Source organism: Zootermopsis nevadensis, unplaced genomic scaffold, assembly GCF_977971745.1.
Source record: "Zootermopsis nevadensis isolate Lab colony 2312 unplaced genomic scaffold, Znev_1.0 Znev_ptg000030l, whole genome shotgun sequence".
Lineage (NCBI taxonomy): Eukaryota > Metazoa > Arthropoda > Insecta > Blattodea > Termopsidae > Zootermopsis > Zootermopsis nevadensis.
Window position 1 is genome coordinate 22837558 of NW_028259162.1, and position 12129 is coordinate 22849686.

At 47.5% G+C, this 12129-nt stretch overlaps 1 protein-coding gene across 2 annotated transcripts in view; it reads right to left on the bottom strand.

Moving 5' to 3' along the window:
- The window catches only part of cutlet (chromosome transmission fidelity protein 18 homolog), a 157997-nt gene that overhangs the window by 121462 nt on the left and 24406 nt on the right, over positions 1-12129 (bottom strand). The window contains exon 1 of one of the 2 annotated variants that reach the window (XM_022084545.2): positions 2954-3608. The exons of the other annotated variant lie outside the window; for it this stretch is intronic. The gene's annotated coding sequence lies outside the window, so the exon portion shown is untranslated. Of the gene's footprint in view, positions 1-2953; positions 3609-12129 lie in introns of those variants that run through there. 2 annotated transcript variants of the gene reach the window in all.

The window sequence follows — 12129 nt, forward strand, 5'->3', positions numbered from 1 at the left end:
CCTAGACCCGCTTGCTCCCACGACACACTTGGTAAGATAATCGATGTGCTGTCAGGATGCAGCGAAAGTGAATGGAAAGCAATACAAGCGCCGAGGGTGTGGGAAAGGCCAGCGACGTAGCTTCTCAAGTTCACAGCCCGCCCGCCGCCCGCGACCCCTTCGACACACTCGGCCTGCGTGCTCTATGGCGGCGCCCTACTTCCGCGTCTCTGACTTTCACTCGCGTCTCGCGGGAGTCGAACCTGATACCACGCGGACCGCTGACCGGACAGGCCATGCGCCCGCGTCTTCGCCTCCTCCCCCCCCCCCCCACACCCAGTCGGGCGCTTCTCAGTCGAGGGACCGGTGGGAAAGTGATGGCAGCATTCAGGTCGCGCCTCGAGTAACCTTTCGAAATTCGGCTGCAAGGAGAACAACATTCAAACACTTTGCATTTCTTGGGAAACCTCGCTGACGGTGTCACGCTCGGCAGCAGCCAGCCCATTCCCACGGCCCACTCCACCGCGGCGTGAAGATAAGAGACACGGACACGAGCCGCGTGATTCTCCTCAGGTGCTACACAGACCCGAGGCACGTGTTGCAAATGAGGCAGTCCCCTGGACCGAGCCGCAGACAACACAGAATCGAGTTGAGTTAAACGAAGCTGCCGCTGATGCCGGATTTAATTTCGCGCGACGAGAGGCCTTGTGTCCGCCTGAGGGGCAGCAGGAGAAAGCCACTCTCGACGGTGCCTGAGGTCGCCCCCAACCACAGCCGTCAACTGATTCTGGATATCGGAGGATCAATCAGTTAGTTCCCGCAGACTTCTGGGCGGACTGCGAGCTCCAGGACAATCGCCCGAGAAATCGTTTCTCTCCACACACAAGAACGTACGCTCCGGCTTCCACATTTTCATTGTCAGGCACAAATGAAATATACCCTTCGGAACCATTTCGACTATATTGAGTGCCCCGTGCAATTATAGAAAGAGGGAGCGGTTAAGTGGGCCACGGCTACAAGCAAAGACGCGAGAAACCCGCAGTTCTGCGTTAATAGCCAAGGAGAACTCAAGTTACTTAAGTCTGCTTGCGTATTTTAAGTTTTTTCATTGGTACGAATACCATTACAAATACCACACTGCAAAGGATAACAATGTTTCCTTACACAGCGTTGAAAATAGCCTGCACCATACATGAGATATGTTTAGTCGGGTATGAGCGTTACATGTTAAGGCTCATGGGTCCTGCTGCCTTTTCTATGCTAAGCCTTACTTGAGAATATAAATAGGTTTGGATAATTTCAAAACAAAGTATCATAATAAACTAGAAGTTAAGTGGACCTTTCAAAAATCAAAACAATCAAGTATATATCGAATAAATATCAATGTTGATCATCATCTTCCGAGCGAAGCTTAAGGAGAGACAAAATGCATCCCGATTACGTGCATGATAAGTAACCAAAAGGTTCGGCAGTCTACTGACCCAGTGGCATCGTCCTAACGATTCATGAAGAAAAGTACCCTGCGTCAAACAAACACATGTACTTGATGCTACGTGCACAAATCCACACCAAAGACGGGAAGTTTCTTCTGCGGGCATTGTAAGCCGCTGTCACGGGTTCGTATCAATCAGCATATGATTTTTCGAACATTCCTATACACCAGAGCGATGGTCCACTGAAATAGTCTGAACCAGTCTCCCTCCTTTCATTCCGAGAGCAGACAAGTGCCGGGTCGCAGATTAACCTAACCTAAACCCGGGGACGTAAAGACGTGCTGCTTGGTCAGGGCTGTCGCACGCCTCTCAGGGCAGCCACGGATGGGTGTGGACCTTTGTTGGAATAATATCTCAAAAGTATTTCAAAATCTTACGTCGTGATGGTCCGCGTTGCAGAACTGTGACGGAGATTATTTTCCTACACAAGAAGTAATAAACGTTTTCAAATACCGGTTCCAGATCTGTCCATCTAGAGGGGGCGGAGAGAGAGCACGCGCCGCTGCAAAGCGAAAGGGAATTCTCTTTTGTTGTTTCAACTGCAGAAATATTTCTTATCTGCGGAGAATAAATTCAATCCGCCTAATTGGCGAATTCTGTGTCCAGCGCCCAGACAGTCAATGTTATTTCTGCAGAGGACAAACTGCGTGATGGAAGATACAGCCCTCAGTCTGGAAAGGTCAAGGAATTCGGCGAAGATAACAAGCCCGTTGAAGTAAGCAAGTCCCCAGTGAAAGTTTATAAGGCACTGCTTCCCAGTTCCTGCTATTCATTTCCTACTCAAGAACGACCTATCAGAGTTTGCGTCTCCTCTGACCGGCGCAATGAACACTTTCGAAATAATGGATGGGCTATCTGCGGTACCAGACCCAACACAGAGCCGGATGAAAATCTATTTCAAAATTTGAATTATTACAAATACATTTAGGACTATTAGTGTCCTAGCCAAAGCAAAGAGTTGTAGTACTAAAGAAAACACTGAAACACAAAAGACCTGGACAGGATTCGATCCCAGGAGACCAGTTTCGCTGGCCTTGAATCCTGCTACAACTAGAACCTGTTTACTGTAACTGTACTGACTCAAGTTGACTGTGTCCGAGTACTAGAATTTCGTTTAGGACTCATGTGGAATCTGTCCAAAAGGAATCAAACTTAGACGCAGATCTGTCTCCATCACACATTTTCTCGAGATTATGCTGGCCCCTGGGGCCGTAAACCTCAGCGTCCTTCAGTGTTTCCACGGAAAAACCCCGGAGAAATTAACGTAACATGAACTATTAAAAATGTCGCCGTTTCCAACATTTTAAGTTAGCCGATGAAAAGTCACTGCACTCGGCTCCCGCATGTCGCGATGTGTGGGGACGAAGCCCCGGACCTACACAAATACAGCAAAACATTGCGGGGTGGGGGTGGGAGGGGGGACTGTACATAATACACACAATGAGACTCTGAACACAAATAATGTAGCTCATAAAACATACCTTGCAGCTTCGTTTCAGTCCAGGGGAGCCAATGAAACAGCGTCGGCATCATCCGCGAAACACTCGAAATGTAGAACGTCTTTAAGCTTTGAGAAATTCGGCCTGCTTAGTTCATCTTCACATTTTCGCGTGATTCTTGAAGAAACTGTACACTCTAAAAACTATTTTTTTATCCTGACTACGCAGTGCCCCATAAACTGCGACCACCACCGATCGTACTCCGCTTACATAAGAACATGTCCGATTCAACGACTTGGTGTGGAAGCTTTGAAATATAACTTTGTATTAACATGATCGTACATTCACACAAACTTTCCAACAAAAATACACGGAAATGTGCATAAAATTATTCACTACGCCACTCCTATCGGACACGACAGTACTCTTCACTACACAGTTGAGGACTGACCAGCGAAAATCCAACCCGCTTACTTGTTTAGACGTCATAAAACAGCTGTCGTTGCGTCAGCGAGAGGCACGCAAAACACAAGGCACGTGCTTTCAGCAGAGAAAACTGCAGACTCAATACCATTTCACCCTGATTAAATACCGTACTTTGTTCCCTTCGGAAGTCAAGAGTGGAAACCCGACAGTTCGAAACAGAAAACCCAAGTTGACGGACGATTTGATCTAAAAATACGCAAGAAATTCTTCTAGAAACGTGACTTCTTTTGTAATGAATCAATTGGTCGGACCAGTGGATATTTTTCAGTAAAATCTACTGGGACAAGCAGCCGAGTCAAATGGTGACACGAAGAAACCAAGATTTACGGAACCATCTCTGGTCCCATCATCAGGTTTCTGACGTGAAGTCAGACATGTGTGTATCCATTTGACGTCGCTGATTGCCCCGGATGATTTTACTGAATTCAGTCGTCGCTACAACTTCAAATCATATACCGTGGATATTTTACTTTACTGAAAGTGACATTTGCATTGTGACCATCGTAGCCAGCCGTCGTAATTCTGAAAATGGGTAATTCAGTGCCTCTTTGAATGGCTTGACCCTCTCAAAGTGACCACGTTTTAACGTCAGGAGCCGTGGCTCCTAACCTAACCTGACTAGATTACAGTAGCAGCTTCAGTCTAAACTGCACTGAATTAGATTATTTTCCGAGGAGTGGTTCTTACACGTGTTCGATACTTGAGATCAGCCTTCCGTCTGTTGTCTTGGGACACAACTATGCAGCAGGCTTCGACTTCACAGGCCTCTTTTCGTTGTCGGTGTAGTATCTTTCTGTGGTTTCGGGTAATCTCGAACAGCTTCCATTTCCTCAGGCATAAGCTTCTCCAGAGCACAATTTTAGGCTCTTCGGATGATGTGGGAACGCACCTCTTGAACAATAGGAGACGTCGAAAATGCCTTGCCATTCTGGATTCTTCAGAAGACACAGCGAAATGCTTTCACGCTGCAGAACAGTCTGAGTTTGCATGTCGTTGCCATTTCGTCAACACGTACGCCACTCTTCGGTTCATTATAGCGTGAAACAATCTCTGGTTTGACTGCGTGCTTTTCACCATGCTCGATTTGACTTGGTGTTGAGACAAAATACAAACAACCTTGATTTTTTTCTATGGCGCATATGATGTCAAGGTAAAGTCGCCATGAAATCCAAAGAGTGGTCTTCCTTTGTCCTTCTCGAACATCTTTGGCACTTTGTGGGGAGGTGGACTCTTCATACGTTGCCTAACGGACACCGATCAAGAAATGGTATGAGCTGTTGTTCGTGAAATGTTATTTTTTCTGTAAGTACAAATGTGAGCTTGAAGCTGGCAACAGATATTTCAAGCTCGCCGCTCATCACGACTGTTCTTACAATCAAAGCTCACGTATAAAGGGATTTGAAAATAATGGTTGCGTGTCGTAGTGGCCGGAAATGCTGTCTCGCGCTGAAGACCCTTTATAGTCCGTGCTTCGTGAACGGGCTCCTTCAAAACACAACAAAGAACCGAAGTCTCTCGCAACATTATTTCCCAGCGGGAAAATGATAAGAAAATTGACGAGTGGAAAAGCGGAAACCAGAGAAAACCATGGTAAAGCGGCAGGTGTTGGGTTGAATAACGCGGACGGACAGACGGTCATGTGCGTTCTTTGGACGAAGAACTTCTAATGACTGGTAGGTGAACGTGTCTGACAACCAAATTTAATCTATGAATGCACGAAATCAAAATTTATTGCTTAAAAGTTACTCTAGATAATAAAAGTACTGATTAAACAATAGAACTTAAGTAAGCTCAGCTAGATTTGTCTCAAACAAGAGAAGAAAACGAAAAGAGAATTTAAAAGAGGATAGGCTTAGGCCTGCATCGCTCGTCACCATCGTCTGGCCTGGAACACGAGTGCGTTGCCTGGACCTTAAGGAAGGGCAAACTGAAGCAGAACAAATTAGGTTTTCGCGACCTTCACTGGGGTCAGGCGCAAGGAGAATCACCAGTAAAATGTCTCTCAGACACGGAAGCATTAGAAGTGACGATCATGACCCTGGACCACAACCAGAATTAGCTGCAATTTGTAGCCGAAGCTGGCACAGGATTTCAGACCAGTGAGACGAGAGTATTCTGACCTGCCGTGGAAAATATGAAGGCACCAAGCGCACAAGTTAAGAACGGCCATCGAAGTCCAATCCTACACAGTTCGTAATGATGATGATGATTAAGTGTGTTGGGGTAGTACCTTAAATTAGGCCACGACCGCTTCCTTCCACATCCTTTCCTATTCACTATCATCATCTTATTCGGCGCTATACACCTGGGCCACTGAAAAAGCGTCGTTAAATTAAGTATAAATATATAAATAAATTATTAAGTGTGACCGCAGTTAGTGCAAGCAGTCTATCAGTCCAGGTGACTATCTTCCTATTAGACTGTTGTCAGGCATCGCGAACTCTGACTTCATTCTGAGAAGCGGTCACTTCAACTCGTGCAATTCTGACGTCATGCTGAAGAGTCCCTCTTGAGAAGATGACAGTCGCGCAGCTGGTCGACAGACATCTCCGACTGTCCACTGGACACTATTCTCAGGCGGATGGATCCTCAGACCCTGAGTCTCCAACGACCGTTCACGCCTAGGTCTTCCAAATGCTCTCTTTACTATAGATGTCCCGACCACATTTCTCTCTCTTCGGCGAAATGTTCTCAGACCCTTTAACCCACGTCCTTCCTTGGCACATCTTGTATCCCTGTTTGGTGCACATACTTAGTTCCTTAAAACAACGCAGAGTGAACAGAACGATCAGCAGGCCTGTCGATTAATTTTCTTACTTCCGAGAACTCTCGTGTTATTCTCGGCGCACTTCGCGTTCTTTCCGAACGTCAGAACGCTTCACGTTCAGGAGACGGTGACCCCCGAAATGTCCAGTGGCCCTGCAAAGACGTACAGAATTTTACAGGAAAGTTATTTCAACGAATGTTGTTTCGCATCTGTTAATGGCGGATTAAATTCTTCTGCTTTTGAAATAGACAAATTTGCTATGCGTAATACAAGTTGTTAGACCGTTCTTCCTCTAATGGTCCAGCACGCACCAACTGGGCCAGAGTTCTCCGGACAGTGCAGAACTGAATGTAACGTGAAGGTGGCATCATCTCGGCTGGGAAGGAACATGGCCGTCTGCTCTCCGCAAACCTCTGACGTGCAACAATGTCGGAGCCATGGACACACACACGATGTCCCCATAAGGGTTCTGCAAACACCTCTCGAAACGTTGCGAAGGTGGAGCGAGGTGACGGGGTCACTTGGGGACAGGAACGGCGTGGTCTCCGCCCGCCGCCGCACAATAACCCGGCCCGCCTAGCAGGGCTGCCAACATCACACACTCCACTGCATGGCGCGGGGCAACTGAACCAGGCGCACCAAATCCACAACTTCGTATTCTGTTTTTCGAAATTTACTTTTGAGAGTATGCTCACACCTGCGCACAGACACCCCAAAAATCTCCTCCCGCCCTTTCATGTTTTACAATCAAAATCTCTAACCGCGCACGAATTTCTCATTTCTCTCACGCGAGCTACATTCCTCGCCCATCCCATCCTCCTTGTGTTAACTTGCTTTGTATTCGGGAGGTCCCAGGTTGATACCTCGACCCAGATACCGAAGACTTTACTTAAGCTTCGTAGTTTTTCTCAGTCACTCCAGCCAAATGCAGAGAAAAAGCTGTAAAGTAGACCACGACCGCCTCCTTCCACACTTCTTCGGCGCATTTTTCATTAGAACATTAACAATTCTACCATTTGATGACGCATAGTCTGATCTACTGATAAGAGTCGTTAAATGAAGCACATATGAATAAAGAAGGAGATTGCATCGTCTCTCAAACAGAGCTAAAATCCGTCAGCCCACTGTCGACTTGCAGCCAGACACGGGGCGCTCGGCCTGTCAGCGATGAGAATATCAAAATATGTTTGTTGCTGTTTCGCTCAACAGTTGGACCAGTGTCGTTCAACACACAAATAAGATTACGCTGTTACGGAAGATGGCGACTCATGGTGATGGTGACTCAAGAGAGACGCATCGCTCGAAAATATTAAAATTAGCCGTGGTGAGTACTGGCTCAAGATAGCGTCGAATGCTTTTCTTTTGTGAACACGATGATGAACTTTGGGTAGCGGACAGCTGTCACCTGACGAAGAAACCACGCACGTTGGAATTCGTCGTCTGAATTTGCCGCTGCCATTAACGCGAGGATTCGCAGCTTTGGCGATGAAGCCGGCCTGTTTTTCCTCAGTCCCTCCTGGCTCTGAGCGAACCTCGTGGACCCAGCTGTACCCATCCCATTCCCGTGGGGTTGGCACCCCTCCCGCTATTGTTTAAACCCTCTCCCACCCCCATCACGCGGTTTATATCAAGCCACAATTATTCCACCCCCATCCCAGATTATAAATGCGCCCCACCTTAAGGTTTAGATTCTCGGAGTTGAGGAATTGTGGGCGGTCTGTTAGTACAGTCAACCCAGAAAGTAGTTGCTGTTCCGTTGCTTTCCTCTCAACGCCGCCACGTATTCGAGGCGTCACGGGTTTGAGACTTGTCAGGCGGGACTCACCTTAGACTCCCATGCGAAGTCAAAGCTGGGCCTTAAAACAGACCGTGGGCACGTTCTTGACTAGTCCTTTCCAATTTGCCACCCACAAAAAAGATTATCGAATGTAATTCCACGCAGTTAATTATGCGTCGTTAAATTCTCAAAGCTTGTGTTTGCTGTAACGCCCGGCAAGTCTTCACTTCGCCCACAGACTGTATTTATTTTCTCGCAGCAAACACCGATTGTCTCCCAAAACATTTACCGCCCTGTTACTTGTAACGGAGGAGCTGCAGTGTGATGCCAGGAACGTTGTTCTTAGACCAGCTTCGTGCCCCGGGGACTTGAGCGAATTAACTAGGAAAAGATAAACAACATATTCTTTGAGGAAATATATTCGTTTACTGTCCCAGAGAAAGTGGATGAATTTCGAACGTGAAGAGACCCGGTCCGGGTACTGATTCGTTACAGGCTGGAAGACAGGGATTCATTTCCCACCAGTGGTACGGATCGTTCTCTTCGTCGACGCGTCTAGGTCGTCTCCGAGGCCCAAGTAACCTCCGGTCCAGTGACTACAAAGAATGAGCGGTCAGCGAGTGGAGCTGACACTCAACGCCATCCACTCTCCGAGGTTAAGATGTGTGGAGCTGTGGCTCCATATTCTCAATGCCAAATTAAGAACAAGAAACAAATTTAGCTTTCGTTACTACACCGAGCTACAACCCAAAAGACAGCCATCTTTGTATTCACAGCCGCTAAACCTCAGGACCTACCATGTGAAGTGTTTGGCGACAAAGTACCTACGAACTGAAGGCCTGCCTGGCTTTTCCCCGTAGAAGCAGCTTCAGTTACGGGCCAACGGGACTTCGTTTCTGGAAATCTGTGAGAAACGCGTGCACCAGGAGAGAAGTTTTGTATTGGGCAGTTAAGTCTGCGTTGTTAGCAGTGGTAATAATGTACGGAGGAACGCTGCTGGTGGTGACTGTACCAGATAATTCCGTGATACGTGTAAAAACCCAGGGCTTCGGGGTAATGAAGCTGTGGCTACTGGGAGCCTACAAAAAGCGCTGACAACATGCGACATTCGAATTAGCGCGGTGATCTCCTCGGCGCTGTTGTCACTTTGGCTTACGCAGCAACAGATCAGCGCTGCCGTGGCCTATTACATTATACGCACAGCTGCGATCTTCAATCCTGAATTATTTGCGAAGAATTGCAACATGTCAATAGTATGTAAGACTTGAGGTTCTCACAGCGGTGAATATGAAGATTTCTGTCTTCTGGGTTATTGCGCTGTGTAGTCTGGTCGATGTTAACCAACGTTTCAGAGGTCATACTGCCTCCGTCATCAGGGTGGTCTAGCGGTTAGAACGCTGGTCTAGTAATCCTGGGGTCCCGGGTTCGATTCCCGGCGGTGCCCAAATTTATAACTTCTGTTGGGCATTGGTCATATTCATCGCCCTGATGACGGAGGCAGTATGACCTCTGAAACGTTGGTTAACATCGACCAGACTACACAGCGCAATAACCCAGAAGACAGAAATCTTCATGTCAATAGTAGATTCACCAAGAAATTAAATTCTAGGAATGCTTGCTGAGATTCAGTTCCGAAACTTTTCATGTTCCAGGTGAGATTTCAGATGACTGTCATCTTGGAGTTGCGCCGTGTAATCTGCTGGAAGTGTACCGACGTTTCAGCGGTGCTTACTGCCTCCATAATCAGGAGGATGAATGACTTATCGCTCAACAGAAGACAGTGTTCGTTAAATCTCCGGCTTCTTATAAAAAAAGAGGCCTTAAGAAGCTAGAGAGCTTCGAACTTCGTGGGTCTTATCACGTAACTTACTGTCAGAGTTATCGAATTCACAAGAACCAAGTGGGCACACAACACGAATGGTGACTTGAGAAATTTGGCTGGAAGGACTAGGAGAATGACATTAACGCGTATTCCCACTAAAATTTTGTGACAGGCTACAAGGCAGTGGTCTTCTGGAATGTGGCAAATTTCTTTACTTTCATCAGACTGTATTCCCGCGTCAGGCGCCGAGATCTGTCAGCTACTGAGGCTTTCTTAGCTCCCCACGCCCCTGCCAGCCAGGCGCTGGATGAACGAACAGTAGTGCGTGGGAATACCCCTCGGAGGGCCTTAAGAATCCAAACAGCCGTGAGCCGTGAGAAATGTGAGCTGGGCCCAGGGATAACGATAGCTCTGTAATTAAGCGATCGGCGGACGATCGGCTGCCCCGCACGCTACGCGTCGGCTAGCTCACCGCAAACAACGATCCTTTAAATTACAGAGGGATACGTTTCCACAGACTGACTGACTGACTGACTGACTGACTGACTCTTCCCAGAACAGACGAAGCCCGCAGTTGTCATGGGAACGCCACAGTCTGCAAATTGACCCTCTCTTGGCATCTGAGAACGCGGCGTCTCACCACCTGAAGACGTCGCCCTATTTACAACGCCTCGACTTTCCACTCAACTTCATTCTTCTCGGTTTGCCTTACCCTGCCCTAGTACTGAATTATGCTTCCTGTTTGCTGTCATTCACCCTGAGAAACGGGCAATGTGAAAGCTGCCTGTCTCATTGTCCCCCTAAACACTTTTCACACAGCAAACAACCCGTCCCTTTAAAATCAGTCTGGAGACAAACTCGGGCTCCTGATCAACAGTCACATGCAGTCTACTCCTACTTAAACAGCGTCGCATCAGACCAAAGGACAGCCCATGAACACAGTGACACAAACTCACTTGAGCATGTAGCAGTCTTCTTTGGCTAAGGTCCATTAAATATGCAGTTTGTCTCCCATAACAGGTTTAGTGTCAATGGACAAGTTTTCATGAAACTTGGCATACCGCTAAACGTCACTTCACGTTCATACTTTTCCATTGATACAAAGTTTGCGTGGGAGGCAAAGTGGCCACCTGCGACGAACCCCGGGTTACGAGTCGTTCAATAAAGTTAACCCTCGTCCTCAGCCATCGCCATTGCGCGGCCTTACGTCACACAGTTTAACATTTCCTCGGCGTCTCCCGTTTCAGTGTTCTGGCGGCCAGAATGGAGCGTCCCCTGAAATTCTGTGACTTTCATTGAGGCCATCCTATTTATTTAACGTGTACACCAAATACAGCAATAACCACTGGAATTAAGTTTGTGGAATTTTCCATGACGCCCACAAAGTTTGTCTTACCTTTTGCATTAAGAGCCACAAACTTTGAACACGCGCCCGTGTCTGACTGCTGTTTCGTTTGATAATATCTAAGCTCTACCCGCTTAAGGAGGCGAAATCAATATTTCTAAGACTTGATTATTTGTCCCCTCTATTCGTCTGCCTTCGAAGATCGAAGTCTTTAAATTAAAGTGGGACGTCCTTGTAGAACTTGCCTTCGTTCGTGTCCCACTGAAAACCAAATCTGTTATTTTCAAAGAAGAGAATGCAACTAACGTAACATAATTAGTTGTTTTGCTGATAACACACGGAGTTTCCAGCCAGCTTCCTGTGTAATGAGTGACCAGCCAGAGAAAAAAACTGAGAACTGAGCTTGGGGCTCACCTCCACAAACAAACAAACAAACAAAGAAAAATACGCTTAATGGTGTGCTCGCTGAGACGCGGACAAATGCACCGTAAGAAGTGTGTACATTTTGTGGCAGAGCGTGTTCAATCGCTGACAAACGGAGCCCCAGTAATAATGTAACGGATTCCTGGACGGTTCCCACGGGCTAGTTAGAAAGTTTGCCACCAATGTGGCACTAAAACTGTCAGGCAGAGCCTCAGTTACGATTTGTCGCGCCCCTGGAGAGCATTATCGGCCACCACCAGCTGTAAATCTGTGCGGACGCACTGACCTCCGCGGTTAGGTTAGCAGGCAACCAGCAGCTACGGGTTTCCAGAACGGCCTGTGAGGGGGGACCTTAATTAACAGCTCCCGGTTGAAGGATCATTACGGACTGGCGCTGGGGGTGTAGCCAGAGCCGGCGAGCAGAGGCGCCAAGGTTCCGGGATCGAGTCCAGGTTCACGTTAATGACCACGTGTCACTGCGCGGCCCGTGATTTGTGGCTCTTTATAAGAGGGGGCAGTTGCCGCGCCTGAGCTACCATTGTTTTGATGCAAGGCGACTGGAGCCCGGTTCTTCCAGGAACACTTTGAGAATTATCTC